This window comes from Elephas maximus, chromosome 26 (assembly GCF_024166365.1).
Source record: "Elephas maximus indicus isolate mEleMax1 chromosome 26, mEleMax1 primary haplotype, whole genome shotgun sequence".
In the NCBI taxonomy this organism is placed as follows: Eukaryota; Metazoa; Chordata; class Mammalia; order Proboscidea; family Elephantidae; genus Elephas; species Elephas maximus.
In genome coordinates this window covers 13,546,033-13,561,902 of record NC_064844.1, presented here as the reverse complement: position 1 = coordinate 13,561,902, position 15,870 = coordinate 13,546,033, and positions in this window count along the sequence as shown.

Genomic DNA, 15,870 nt, shown 5'->3' with positions numbered 1-15,870 from the left:
AAAAATTTTAAGTTTAGAAAACTTTCTTATACAATTATACAGAATATATTTCAAATAAGGTGGGGGGACATAATAGATCCGAAGTAAATCAGCTCTGATTAAAAAAAAAAAAAAATCTAACCACCTCTCCATCCTCTCCTTTTTATAAGAAAGCCTTTTTCTTTTTTTTTTTTTATTGTACTGTAGATGAAGGTTTAGAGAGCAAACTAGTTTCTCATCAAACAGTACACACATTGTTCCATGACCTTGGTTAACAACCCCACGACATGTCAACACTCTCCCTTCTCAACCCTGGGTTCCCTATTACCAGCTTTCTTATTCCCTTCTGCCTTCCAGTCGCTGCCCCAGGGCTGGTGCGTTCCTGAGTCTTGTTTTGTTCCATGGGCCTGTTCAGTCTTTGAAGGGTGAACCTCAGGAGTATATAAAAAAGCTTCTGTGTGTTGAAGTTCTATTTTAATCCAGCTAGTAAAGTTTCAAAACTTTCAGAGTCTGGATCATTAAGCACTGTTTTAATCCTTGCTGGAAGTTCGAATCCACCAGCCGCTCCTTGGAAACCCTATGGGGACAGCTCTGCTCTGCCCCATAGGGTCGCTATGAGTCGGAATTGACTCAGTGGCAACAGGTTTGGTTTGGATTTTGGTTTGGAGTTAACAAAACTTGTTTCTAGTTCCTTAAACAACAAAAGGATGAAGTACTATAAACTGACATGTGTAGAAAATTCCTCAGTTCGCATCAATCAATTCTTGACTGTCTCAACTCCACCCTAGATGGCTCCCCCCACCCTGCCCTTTACCTAGACACAGCGATTCCACTAGATTTTGATGTTTCTCTCCCCACTTCCCCATTCTCTGTGGCCGCTTCACTCTGGATTTTGTGCCCTTATCCAGGGTCCTAAAGCCCTGGGCTGTGTCTGTATTCAGCTGAATCATATGTGATAGCCAATATTGACCCATTCTTGATGACAGTTTCATGCGACTCAACCTAACTACCTGCATATTTTCCTGGTTTATATGAAACAAGGACTTTTCTTGTTACAACTGTATTAATAACTTCCTGCTTAGGACTGGCATAAAAACATGCATTTGATTATAATTTGTTTTTAAAGGAAGGCAGAATTGCTGCTCAGAAAGCAAATACTTGAGTTGCCGTAAAAGATCATAGCTAAAAGCTGTAAGTAATACTCTTTCTTTAAAATCATGCTCCCTCTACAAGGAAAAGGAAAACTAGTTCGATGAATTGCCCTTATTTTAAAGAATTGAAGTTCGTGTCTATGAGGCTTCCTGCTGGGGAAATGCAAGTCCCCGTGATACTCTGGGGTTTGCCACTTTCCCTCCTCCTTCCACTCTTTTTTCCACTCTTGTATCTTCCTCAGCACAGCCTTCTAAACCTCAGGATTGATAGGACAACTGTACGGATCTGAATATGAGGGATATTTCCTTTTTCTGGGGAATTGAGACAGTTTAAAAAAAAAAGTTATGAAAAAAGATACTTTTCAGCACATAAGGACTGGAGTTTTTGACCAGGGTAGGGGGAGGGTCGTTTATTTAAATAACATGATTGTGTGTTGGCATTTCCTTGAGAAGCCCGTTTTGCTCTTCCCCAGAATTTCTGTGAATTCCAGGAAATGGGATGCAGTACTCTCTGAAAACAGAAGAGGGCACTCACAGCAAGCTGCCGCTGCCGAGTTAGACCCATCAATCAGCCTTGGCTTTTGGTGGTGCTTTTGTTATGATTAGTAAAAGATCTTGGGGGGCATTTTGCAAGGCATTTTCAAAGCATTGTGTGAGTTCGATGAAGTATAATTAAAATTAATGCAGTAGACAAACACTTTAAAGTATTCTTAACGACTGGTCTACAAATGCTATTGAATACAGTTTTACACATCCCAAAGCTTCCCCATCTTGAACATTTCTAACTACTAAAAAAAAAAAAAAAAGAAAGAATGCCTTCCTTCTCAACAGATTTCAAACAAACTTCTTCTAAAGAGAGTTAATGAATTCTAAATCTGCTTTCTTTAAGCGATTTGTAAACATCTTCAGTCCGTCTTGTTCTGCTGTGAGTTTTCAGATTCTTAGGCAAGAACATGAAAATATATGTTTGTGGGAGAATATTCCATACTCCCTTGACTCGGGAAGAGCCTTTGCCCTTTTTCATCCCCCAGAAGCAGTCATAAGCCTTGTCCTTTCACCACGGGCTTATCTTTCTCTCAGAAATCTTCTTTCCAGGTGAATGTTGTAACTCTCTTATAAAGCCTGTTAGAACAACGTGTTTCCAAAGTTTATATTGCACCCCACACACGAGATTGCTGAGACTCTGAGGTATTCCCGATGGTGTCTCCCTCTCTATGAAGGCTGCTGAAGTCATTAGTCCACCCCAAGCTGTGGCTCTGAGTCGCCTTAAAATTCTCTCTGACCATTGTTCCAATCAGTTGTCTTCCCAATCGTTCTAACGTTTATCGAGTACATGCTGTGGACTGGCATTTTCTAGGCACTCAAAACTAAAAAAACCAAAACCACTGCTGTCAAGTCTATTCCAACTCATAGTGACCCTATAGGACAGAGTAGAACTGCTCCACAGAGTTTCCAAGGAGCACCTGGCAGATTCGAACTGCCTGCCTCTTGGTTAGCAGCTGTAGTACTTAACCACTGTGCCATCAAGGTTTCATTCTAGGCACTGGGGGTAACCAGATGGAGCCTTAGTGGCTCAGTGGTTAAGAACTAGCCTGCTAACCAAGAGGTTGGCTAATTCGAATCTACCAGCCGCTCCTTAGAAACCCTATGAGGCAGTTCTACTCTGTCCTATACAGGGTTGCTATGAGTCAGAATCAACTTGATGGCAATGAGTTTTTTTAAAAAGGGTAACCAATAATCAAAAACAGTTCATTCCTGCTCTTGTAGAGCGTATGTAGTGGTGGAGAAAGTCAGCTAATAAACAGATGTATATCGAGCTGTGATGATTGCAGAAAAATGAAGCAGGGTAAATTGACGAAGAGTAGCAGAGGAATGCCCTTTTACATAGGCTGGCCAGGAAAACCCTCTCTGATGAGGTGACATTGACCTGGAGGATGAGAGACAGCCAGCCACCGGATCCCAGATCCCGGAGGGGAGAGCGAGCCCAGCAGAGAGAACCGCTAGTAAAAGTCACTGAAACCCGGAGTGTGCTTAGCATGTCAGAGGAACCCCAAGGAGAGCAGATGGCCGCTGGGTGGCCTGAGCAGAGTGAGAAGGGAAAGGAAGGTAGTGGGGGAGATCTGAGAAAGGTTGTGGGTAGGTGGTGGAGGTGGATCATGCAGGGCTTTGGAATTCATTCTGAGTGTGATGGGAGCTGCTAGGAGGGTTGAGCAGTGGAGTGACATCACCTGAATTACAGGTTAACTCATTGCCTTCCAGTTGATTCTGACTCATAGCAACCTTATAGGACAACCCCACAGGGTTTCCAAGGAGCGGCCGGTAGATGCCAACTGCAGATCTTTTGTTTAGCAGCTGATCTCTTAACCACTGAACCACCAGGGCTCCGAATTACAGGTTAGGATGATTTTATGGACATAAAAGGGGGTGTCTTAGTTTTCTAGTGCTGCCATAATAAAAAATACCAGAGGTGGGTGACTTTCAAGAACAGAAATTTCTTTTTTCACAGCTCTGGAGGCTAAAAGTCAACAACAGGGTCTCAGCTGTGTCAATGTACTCTGTGGGCCTCGCTCCTGGTTTCAGGTGACTGCCAGCAACCCTTGGCATTTCTTTGCTGCTTATAGGCACACCTGCCCTGGTCCTGACAGGGCGTCTCTCTTTGTGCGTCTGTGCCCACTCTGCTCTTACTATAGGACACCACTCAGAAGTGATTAGGTTTCGGACTTACCCTGTTCCTATATGACCTGGCTAACAACACAAGGAAACTCCTGTTTCCTAAAGGGTCATAATTACAGTTACAGGATCTAGGACTTCAGCATCACTGTTTGGGGGGACATAATTCAGTCCATAACAGAGGATGGTGGCAGAAGCAGAGAGCAGTTAGGAGGCTGTCTTAGTTACCTAGAGCTGTTGTAACAAAAAATACTGCAAGTGGATGGCTTTAAAGAAGAGAAATATATTTTCTCACAGTTCCAGAGGCTAGAAGTCTGAATTCAGGGCATGGCTTTAGAGGGAGGTCCTTCTTTGTCTATTTCAGCTTTTAGTAGCTGGCAGTTGTTGGCGTTCGTGGGCTTGTAGAGACATCTGCTGTGTGTGTCTGTCTTCACATGGCACCTTCCCCCGGTACGATGGTGGTTGGGTGTGGTGATGAGAGATTAAAAATGGCTAGACTCAGAACATACTCGAAACATGGAGCTAACTGTGTGTGTTGATGGCTAGGACGTGGGGTGTGAGGAAAAGAAGGAGACCAAAGAGGACTTCCAAATTTTTGGTGTGAGCAATGAAAGAGTGGAGCTGTCTTTTATGGAGGCAGGGAAGGCTGTTGTAGGAGCAGGTTTTGGAGAGAAAGATCAGGAATTCAGGTTTGGATGTGTTAACTTTGATACGCCCGTCTATAGACATGCAAGTGGAGATGGGAAGTGGCAATAGGATATACTGGCATCCAGGGAATAGGGCTGGGCTAGAGATAGGACTTTGAGAACATCAGCATTTAAAGCTGTGGGGCTGGATGGGGTCACCTGGGGGTGGGTATAAAGAATAAAAGTGGTCTGAGAACTGAGCCTTGGGCTCTCTAAAGTTTGTTGTTGTTGTTGGGTGCCGTTGAGTTAATTCCAACCCATAGCGACCCCATGTGACAGAGTAGAACTGCCCCCATGGTTTTTTTCTTTTTTGGCCGTAATCTTTATGGAAGCAGATCACCAGATCTTTCTACCCTGGAGCCTCTGTGTTGGTTCAAACCTCCAACCTTTCGGCTGGCAGCCAAGTGCTTAACTGCTGGGCCACCAGGGCTCCATCTCTAAAGTTTAGAGGTCAGGAAAATGAGAACAATCCAGTAAAGGAGACTGAGGAAGATTAACTAAAATAGAAGAAATAAGAGAAAGGTGTTCTAAACACCAGATGAAGGAAGATGTCATCAGCTGTCTCCAATGCTACCGTTAGGGAGCATGGGGCCTGAGACTTGACCACCGAATTCAGCAACGTGGAGCTCACTGGTGACCTTGGTGGAAACGGGGTCAGTGGAGTGATGGTAATAGAAGCCAACTCCTGTGGTGCTGAGGCCATGAGTAGACGACTCTTTTGAGGCGTTTTGCTATAAATATGAATTAGAACAGTAGTTAGTGGGGATCAAATATTTTTTTAAACCCCCTTCCCCCCACTAAAGACAGAAGTCTCGGTCTTGATCTTTACTAGTGTCTCTTTCTTTGTTATTTTTTTATCCTACTGATGTTGACTCCTGCTAACATTTTCTTTCTTTTCCACATCAAGGCTTGCAGAAGATGACTCTTTGCCATCTTTCAGCCCTGTGTCACCTGAATTTGTGTTGTGTCTGGTGTAAGTACTTTGACTGTGACAGCTTGTGTTTCTTCAGCATTTTCATTAACCATATATGCGGCGTTGAAGGCACTACGTATTTCAAAATAAACCCAGCCATAGCTTCGGCCATCTCCTGTTTGGCTTTTATATTTTTTCTTGGTTGAGCTCTGCTGGGTTGATGTCATTTCATGTTGGTATGGGGATCCCACTTCAAATTTTGTTATGAAATTCAGAGTAATTACGAATCGGTGGCTGGTTTCATAACAAGTACCGCGAGTACCTGCAAGTCCCTCCAAGTTTCTGTGTAATAAAAAAGCACAACCATTTCCTCGATAGTTTTTATGTCGACCCAATAGTTTGGAAGGAAACCCTGGTAGGGTCGTGGTTAAGTGCTACAGGTGGTAACCAAAAGGTCAGCAGTTCAAATCCACCAGGCGCTCCCTGGAAACTCTATGGGGCAATTCTACTGTGTCCTATAGGGTCGCTGTGAGTCAGAATCAACTCGATGGCAACGGGTTTGGTTTCGGTTTTTTTAATAGTTTGAACATTGATTCTTTGCTATAAAACCCAGTGCCGTCAAGTGGATTCCGACTCATAGCGACCCTATAGGACAGAGTAGAACTGCCCTATGTTGGATATAATAATATTCTATGTAAAAAAAATTGTCTACTAATAAGAGAATTCTAATAAAATTAAAATACATGAAAAGATTACAGAAGTATAGAATTTAAATAAATGAGAACTACCAATATTGTGAAAACCCTGGTGGCGTAGTGGTTAAGTGCTACAGCTGCTAACCAAAAGGTCAGCAGTTCAAATCCACCAGGCTCCGCTTGGAAACTCTATGGGGCAGTTCTACTCTGTCCTATAGGGTCACTATGAGTCGGAATTGACTCAACGGCAATGTTTTTTTTTTTTTTTTTTTTACCAATATTGTAACCATTTCAAAGTTACAGGGTGAGGCAGAGATTGTCTGGATTTTCATTTTCTGAAAGATGTAAAGGATGAAAGAGAGGCAACTGTTTTAATTGTACCACTAATATAATGTATTTGGCGCCCTGGTGGTTAAATGGTTAAGAGCTCAGGCTGCTAAACAAAACGTCAGCAGTTCAAATCCACCAGCCACCCCTTAGAAACCCTCTGGGGCAGTTCTCCTCTGTCCTGTAGGGTCGCTAAGAGTTGGAATTGATTTGATGGCACACAACAACGACAATATAATGTATATTTTAAAAATTCAGCCTTTAGTTTTAAAACAATTAACAATTAAGATAGAAGAATAAACTTCAATTTTAAAGGTGAACACAGTAAATATTTCATGAATAAAGTAATCAAACAAAACTTAGCAAACAAAAATATTACATCCTTTCTTGCAACTCACCCTCTATTTCATGCTTTTAAATTAAAAGATAAAAATAAAAACTCCAAAAGGTCACATAAAATGACAGAATTGAAGTAACTCAAGTTCTATTTCTTCATCTTTACAATCAATGTTTATTTCGAATCTATGGTTTAAATCCAGGAACATTATTGTTGTTAGTACCGTTGAGTTGGTTCCAATTCATAGCAACCCTATAGGACAGAGTAGAACTGCCCCATAGGGTTTCTAAGGAGTGGCTGGTGGATTTGAACTGCTGATGTTTTGGTGAGCAGCTGAGTTTTTAACAACTAAGCCACCAGGGCTCCTAAACACAAGAATAGGTAGTACCAAATGGGTTAGAAATATGAACTACACTTGAAGCAAGTTTGTATGATTCTAGACCAAACCAAAAAAACCCAAACCCAGTGCCATCAAGTCAATTCTGACTCATAGTGACCCTATAGGACAGAGTAGAACTGCCCCATAGAGTTTCCAAGGAGCGCCTGGTGGATTCGAACTGCTGACCCTTTGGTTAGCAGCCATAGCACTTAACCACTACGCCACCAGGGTTTCTGATTCTAGACCAGTATGAATTTATTGCCGAAATAAATATGTGTATCTGAGTCCAAGCGTGTCAGGGGTCTAACTGTGTAACTTGGAGTTCTCCAAACTGCCTTCCATGTAGAATATAATATTTATTAAATGATAAGAAATTAATATGTGCTGATTTGAAGCTTAAAAACGTGCATTATTAAAACTATAGCAATTGCAACGATTGGTTAGACTGTATGCCAATAAAAAAAAAAAATGGAGGGAAGAGTATTTTATCGTGGACATTGCTTAGAATTCCCGCGCACAGCGATAACGAAAAGCAGACTGACTTTTAGTCAGTTTTATTATTGTATCCAAATTCTCTACAGACCGCGCGCTCTGTTATTGCTTGCGCTCAAGGCTGACTGGACCACTACCCCGTCCTTGATACAGTGCTGATGTGGATGGTGGACATTTCTGCATGTGATCAGTGCATCCAGGAGGGAAAGGAAAATTGGTGACGCAAAGGAAAGAGAAAATACTAGGACTGTATCTCCGAGTAGCTGAGAGAGGATGGCAACCAAGGAGCTCACAGAGGGGCTGACTTAGATAGGAGCACGAACACTCACCCATTGCAACAGGAGGGAAGGTGAAGTTCATGGGTACAGATGCAGGTAGGTCTATGTAGACACAAGGTATTATTTCTTAGTTTTCTTTCCCATAAATGGAACTGGATTCCGAGACTCTTCACTCTTCCACGCACAGATGGTCTTGTTTCTTTAAGGACCCTTTATGACTGACTTATTTTCTTGAATACTTTGGTCACCTTTTCCAATTTACATGTTCTTTACTAGTAGTGATGCTTCAATATCAACTATACTATACTAACCTAAATAGAGACATTCTTGAGATTTTGGGGCTAAGGTTATTAATCCCCTCTAACAGAGAAGAAATGGTTAAGGGACCTCTGATTCTGGAAACCAGTGGTGAACACTCTAGAATTTAAAGTCTCTCTCTCTCTGCTTCTCTTCTCTGAAAGAGACGCTACAGATCTGAGTGGCTTGGCGAGGGATGGGAGATGACACCAAGTTGCAGGGCTTGTCCTTCTCTACATGGTTTTATTTTGATATTTTCACACTACTCAGAGAGAATTCCACCCAACGGTCCTCAAGTGCCATGAAAAGGACAAGGAAAGAGCATCTTTGAACAGTGGCATTGTTAAATGCCAATAGCCTGCCTCTCCAGTGGATAATTTTGAGACATTCTGAAACACTTTTCAAAGGCTTTGCTAAGTACTCATTGTGGAAAAGGACAAATTCTATATTAAACTCACACTGGGGGACCAGAGTTGGCCTTGGATAAAACAGTGAACTAGACAAGTTTCTAGTCCCTTTTTCTTGCCTGTCTCCCATCAGCAGATGCCCTATCCCGTTTCCCCAGACCACATCAAGACTCTTAGGATCTTCCCCTTTCTTCCCCCTTGGCTTCTGTGATTGAGTTCCAGGAAGAGGCACGCATCGGCCACTTAGATCTCGGTATTCTTCCCCATAGGAGCCCTGGTGGTGCAGTGGTTAAGAGCTCAGGCTGCTAACCAAAAGGTCGCCAGTTTGAATCCACCAGCCACTCCTTGAAAACCCTAGGGGGCAGGTCTACTCTGTCCTGTAGGGTTGCTATGAGTTGGAATCGACTCCAAGGCAATGAGTTATTCTTCCCCATGGATGTTGCTTCAGTGCAGGCTTTTCAAATGAAGCTGTTCATCTTCCACAGCCTGCAGATTTCTAAGTGCTGCTCTGCCCCCATTGTGGCCTTGCTCCAATCCACCCTCCATGCTGCAGCCAGTGGGGAATGCATCATCTGGCATCTGCTCACCAGGCAGCCTCAGCTCTTGCCATAACTTGCCTTGCTCTCTGTCTTCTGGCCAAAGTGAACTACTCTCTTCTTCAAACCCACCATTTCATTTCTCATACCCTGTGCTTTGGCTCATGCTGTGCCCCTGCCTGGAACACTCTTCTTTGCCTGCTTCCTCTGTCCCTTCCTCATCCCACATTCTAGGTTTAGGGGTCCCACTCCAGGAAGCCTACCTCGGCCCTCCACATTTGGCTTAGGCACTCCTCGTGAATAATTTTTAGTACTAATTCCATTATATTGTAATTGCTTATTTGTTTTTCTTACAGCCCCTCCCCCATCTTGGATTTTGATGGAGTTGGCTCTGCCTGCAGTGATTTTCCATTTTCTGGGAAGAGACTCATATACAGGGATGGTGGTAGGTGGTGATAGTAGAAATGTTAGTCCTGACTCCTAGGCCAGAATTTATGACCAATGTGTTCAATAAAAAATATCCAATGATAAACCAGATACTACATCAACCTGAGATTGGAAGAACTAGATGGTGCCCAGCTACCACTGATGACTGCCCTGACAGGGAACACAACAGAGAATTCCTGATGGAGCAGGAGAACAGTGGGATGCAGACCTCAAATTCTCATAAAAAGACCAGACTTAATGGTCTGACTGACACTAGAGGGACCCCAGAGGCCATGGCCCCCAGACCCTCCATTAGCCCAAGACTGGAACTATTCCTGACGCCAACTCTTCAAACAGGAATTGGACTGGAGTATAAGACAGAAAATGATACTGGTGAGGAGTGAGCTTCTTGGCTCAAGTAGACACATAAGACTGTGTGGGCAGCACCTGTCTGGAGGCAAGATGAGAAGGCAGAGAGGGACAGGAGCGAGTTGAATGGATACGGGGAATACAGGGTGGAGAAGGGGAGTGTGCTGTCTTATTCGGGGGAGAACAGCTAGGAGTACATAACAAGGTGTGTATAAACTTTTTGTATGAGAGACTGACTTGATCTGAAAGTTTTCACTTAAAGTACAATAAAAAAAAATACATATATATATATATATATCGAATGAACCACAGGATGAATTTAGACCAATGTAATACTTCCGCCCAAGGATAGTCGCATTTTACTCCCTACTTTTTTCCCCCACAAATAGGCTAGAAATTCCAGTTTATAGCCATTTAACAATAAATTCAAGTCAATAACTTTAATGAATACTTGCTTTTTTTTTTTTTTGCCATATTTGAGGTATTATGCTAGGAACTCGGGGCATATAAAGAAGAAGAATATGCAGCCTGAGTCCTCAAGAATTTTATAACTTATCATATTTAATATGATTACAAGAATACTTTTTCTTAATAAACACATATAGTTTCAGGGGGTTGAAAAGACTAAAATGTTTGTTTTTACATTTGACTTTAATCTTGTTTGGGAAAGCTGCTAAAAATGGGAAGAACCCTTAGCTTTTTAGCGCCTACATGGGGTGGGGTTGCTATGACTTGGAACCAACTCAATGGCAACTGATTACGTGGCAGAGGCTTTGCTAGATGCTTGTCACATTTTCTCACTTAATACTCAAAGCCAAGTAAAGGAAGGTAATTGTTATTTCTAATCGTGAAATCAAAATATCTGTCTCTTGTAAAGGGTTTTTGGAATCACTACGTAGGCACAGAAGGTTTCTTGTTTTTTTTTTTTTTCTGCACTTGAAACAATTAACCAAAAAGACCCGTTGCTGTTGAGTTGATTCTGACTCATGGCAACCCCACGTGTCACAGAACAGAGCTGCTCCATAGGGTTTTCTTGGCTGTAATCTTTATGGAAGCATATCACTAGGCTTTTCTTCCCTGGCGCCTGCGGGGTGGATTTGAACTGCTAGTTGTTGTCGCTAGGTGCCGTCGAGTGAGTTCCAACTCACAGTCACCCCACCCTATGCACAACTAAATGAAACACTGCCTGGTCCTGGGCCATCCTCACAATCTTTGCTACACTTGAGCCCACTCTTGCAGCCACTGTGTCAAATCACCTCCTTGAGGGTCTTCCTCTTTTTCACTAACCCTCCACTTTACCAAGCATGATGTCTTTCTCCAGAGACTGGTCGCTCCTGGTAACATGTCCAAAGTATGTGAGATGAAGTCTCACCATCTTCACTTCCAAGGAATATTCTGGCTGTACTTCTTCCAAGACAGATTTGTCATTCTTCTGGCGGTCCATTCAATATTCAATATTCTTCACCAATGCCATAATTCAAAGGTGTCAATTCTACTTTGGTCTTCCTTATTCATTGTCCAGCTTTTATATGCATATAAGGCTTTTGAAAATATCAAGGCTTTTTTCAGGCATATCTTAGTCTTCAAAACGACATCCTTGCTTTTCAACCCTTTAAAGAGGCCTTTTGCAGCAGATTTGCTGAACCCAATGTGTCGTCTGATTTCTTTACAGCTGCTTCCATGGGTGTTGATTGTGGATCCATGTAAGATGAAGTCCTTGACAACGTCAGTATTTTCTCCATTTATCATTATTGGTTCAGTTGTGAGGATTTTTGTCTTATGTTGAGGTGCAATCCACACTGAAGGTTGTGGTCTTCGATCTTCATCAGTAAGTGCTTCAAGTCCTCTTCACTTTCATCAAGCAAGATTGTGTCATCTGCACATCGTAGGTTGTTAATGAGTCTTCCTCCAATCCCTAGGCCCGGTTCTCCTTTATATAGTCCAGCTTCTCAGATTATTTGCTCAGCATACAGACTAAGTATGGTGAAAGGATATAGCTAATACGCACACCTTTCCTCACTTTAAACCAATCAGTATCCCCTTGTTCTGTTTGAACGACTGCCTCTTGGTCTAAGTACAGGTTCCACATGAGAACAAATAAGTGTTCTGGAATTCTCAATCTTCCCAATGTTTTCCATAATTTGTTATGATCCACACAGTCAAATGCCTGTGTGTAGTCAATAAAACATAGGTAAACATCTTTCTGGTATTCTCTGCTTTCAGCCAAGATCCATCTGACATCAGCAATGACATCCCTTGTTCTAAGTCCTCTTCTGAATCTGGCTTGAGCTTCTGGCAGTTCCCTGTTGACGTACTGCTGCAACTGGTTTTGAACTGCTAGTAGTCAAACGCAAACCATTTACACCATCCAGGGACCACTTGAAACAATACCAGGTGCTAAATTTCTCTTGACTTGTCCACGTAAGGATAAAATGCAACCCCAAATGAAAAACATTTGGATAAAGAATTACTCACTAGCTCACCTCAGATAAACACATCCCAGTCCTTGCTTTCCTCTTTCATAATTTTGTGATTTCAAGTACAATTGGGAGTCCTGGTGGCACAGTGGAAACCCTGGTGGCGTCATGGTTAAGAGTTTGCCTGCAAACCAAAAGGTTGGCGTTCAAATCCATCAGGTGCTCCTTGAAAACTCTAGGGGGCAGTTCTATCCTGTCCTATAGAGTCACCATGAGTTGAAAGCAACTTGACGGCAATGAGTTTTTTGGTACGGGTGGTTGGCGGGACACAACCCAAAGACACTTGGATAAACGAAAGGCAGAACTCTTTATTACTTACCCCTCTGAAGTAGAGAAGGCTTTCATGAAGGGCCACACAGGGGTTTTACTTTGGCAAGGGGTAACAGCAAGCCAAAACTGTAGGTGGCAGCTTATGTATGGTAAGCAGGGTGGTGTTAGCCAGATTTGTGGTCTTCCTGGGAATAAGGCATTTTGAATAATTCTGCAGGCCCAAGGAAGAAGGGGTCACCCTCGGGTGTTAGGCATCTGGGGGTCTCTGGCATTTTGTATATATGTGCCATAGCTCAGGAGTGGTAGAGCCTAGTAAGTGAAGTAGTTGGGGGTGTGGGTTAGACCATGAAGGGGAATTGAGGGTTCTTAAATAGGACTTTAAAACTGAGTCCAAAAATATTATACTACACTTCCCTAATATTTGAAAGCACCTAAGATAACAATATAGAATATTCAAGATGCTGCCATTTACTCCTTATAAAATAAGACAAATCCAGAAAGAAGAAAAGTACAGTTATTGAGGGAAAATGCTGGTTGCTTCTCTCCAGGTCATAGCCTCAAGCTCAGTTTATTGGTCTTACCTCTATCTTCTCTAGTGGAAATTTGGGTTGGAGAATTAACCGGAGACAATGAACATTGTTATCCCTGCTAATATTTCATGTTCACGTATGATTATTCACATTGTGATTAAAGGAATAAAAATGGAATCATTCGTTAGCTAAGAACTTACTGAATCCTTCTCAACACTTTGATGAGAATAATGAAAAAGCAGTGATGGGGAAAATTGTGTTTGAAGTCATCTTGCTTGCTTTCCATGAGTTAATACAATCTGCACCTTTCATATGTACACACCATTTGCATATTTCGAATATTAAAGCATTTTGCAATAGCCAGAAATGTGATGGAAATGTGACCATCAACGATGTTCCAAAGTGTGATAAGGTCACCAGCTGGCTGTAGCATTGTGTCATATGGTCACTTGAGCTGAAATCTTGTTGGGGGTGGGGAGGTGGGTAGGGATTCATCATGGTGGAACAGTATCTGACATTCAGATACTGTAGTTGATTTTAGAGTTGTATTAGAAAATGGAAAATGTTACTAAAATGCAGAGTATAAGTAAATCAGAACTACCGACGTTGTAACCATTTCAAAGTTACAGGGTGAGGCAGAGATTTTCTGGATTTTCATTTCCTGGAAGATGTGAAGGATGAAACAGAGGCTGAAAAAACACAATACTGCTGGGTTTAGTGCATTGGTTGCAAAATATTTAGAAACTCATTACGAATACTTGTTGCCTTAAGCCACGTGCTCATAGACTAACTTGTATTTTTCATTACATATTATTTAGAGTCTATATATTTTTTTTTTATACAGTTACTGAGATACCCCCCTGTATTTGACTGTGAAGTTTAGTATGCAAAAAAAAAAAGGTCTGTTTCTAAAGGACATTTTATATACATACAAACATTTTATATACACACGTTTGTATGTATATAAAATGTCCTTTAGAAACACCACTATTTTTATACATATATAAACCAAACCTGTTGCTGTCGAGTCGATTTGGACTCATAGCAACCCTATAGGACAAAGTAGAACTACCCCATAGGGTTTCTAAGGAGCAGCTGGAGGATTTGAACTGCTGACTTTTTGATTAGCAGCCAGAGCTCTTAACCACTGTGCCACTAGGGTGCCATACATACGTATGTGTATGTATATATATATTCTCCTTAGACAAAGCACTTCACAGATAGGGCCTTTTCTCTCCATAAGAAAAGTGAAGTTTTTTCTCTACTTTTTGAATAGAATCACTGATACCTCCAGGGAAATTAATGAGAACATATGGAAGGCAAAGAAATTAATCTGATAATTACAATTTGCTTAACTGCTACAAAGACTAGTGTTGGCTACAAATGATACACGAAATATGTATCATGGTCTGTCTCTAAACAAAGCAGGAGAAAACAAAAATCTGATGCTCTAAGTTGTGATGGGCACTTAGGGGAGAGCTTTATGCTTTGGCCCAGGTGTAACTTCAAAGGACTAGATACTCAAAGAAGAACCAAAGCTCAGCATCCTTTTTTTATTCTGTATTTACTAACATAACAAATATTTACTGTAATATGGCCTCAATGAAGCTTTGGGATCTTAGAGTTTCATTTTTAACATCAAAAATGCTTTGTGTATGGAACATACTTGCCCTCTGAGTTTGAAAAATTGACCAAAGAAATGTGACCATTACACAAATATAGCAGTCTGCTTGTTTCATGAAAATCTTGGGTCAATTCTATCGAGTATCAGTATATAAAGACTCCTTTACATATTTTTCAACGCTTATAACTGACGTGGGTCCTCAAAATACTTTAAATGCTGAAATTACAATGAGGGAAAACTCAGTCTCCACTTGTTACAGTCCAATCAGAGCGTTAAAAAACAAAAACAAAAACAAAATGCAAACCCATTGCCTACGAGTTGGTTCCCACAGTTTAGGAAGCTAGAAATCCAAACGGCAATCCTTTAGGGCAGAGCAGGGCTGCCCCAGAGGGTCTTCAAGGTTGTAAATCTTTACCGAAGTAGACTGCCACATCTTTCTCCTACAGAACGGCTGGTGGGTTTGAACCATTGAATTGACCTTTTGGTTAGCAGCTGAGCACTTAACCACTGCGCCACCAGCGCTCCTTAAATCAGAGAATAGAGCCTGTATTAGTTCTCTAATATTGTGTGACAAATTACCCCAAAACTTAATTAACTGCTTAAAACAACAGATATTAATCATCTCACTGTTTCTGAGGATCAGGCATCTGGGAGCTGCTTGGAAGGTAGTTTTGGTTCAAGGTCTCTCACAAAGATCCAGTCGGGGCTGCAGTCATCTGACAGCTTGACTGGGGAAGGATCCACTTCCAGGCTCACTCACCTGGTTGTTTGCAGGCATCAGATCCTTGCTGGCTTGGGACTGGAGTCCTCAGTTCCTTGCCTCAGTGGCCTCTCCATAGGCTACATGAATGTCCTCAAGATATGACAATTGACTTCCCTCAGAGCGAGTGATCCAATAAAGACACAACCATTTATAACCTAATCTCAGAAGTGATATACCGTTGTTCATGCTGTATTCTTTTCGTCACACAGACAAACCATGATACAGTGTGGAAGAAGACGACACAAATCTGTGAATCCCAGGAGG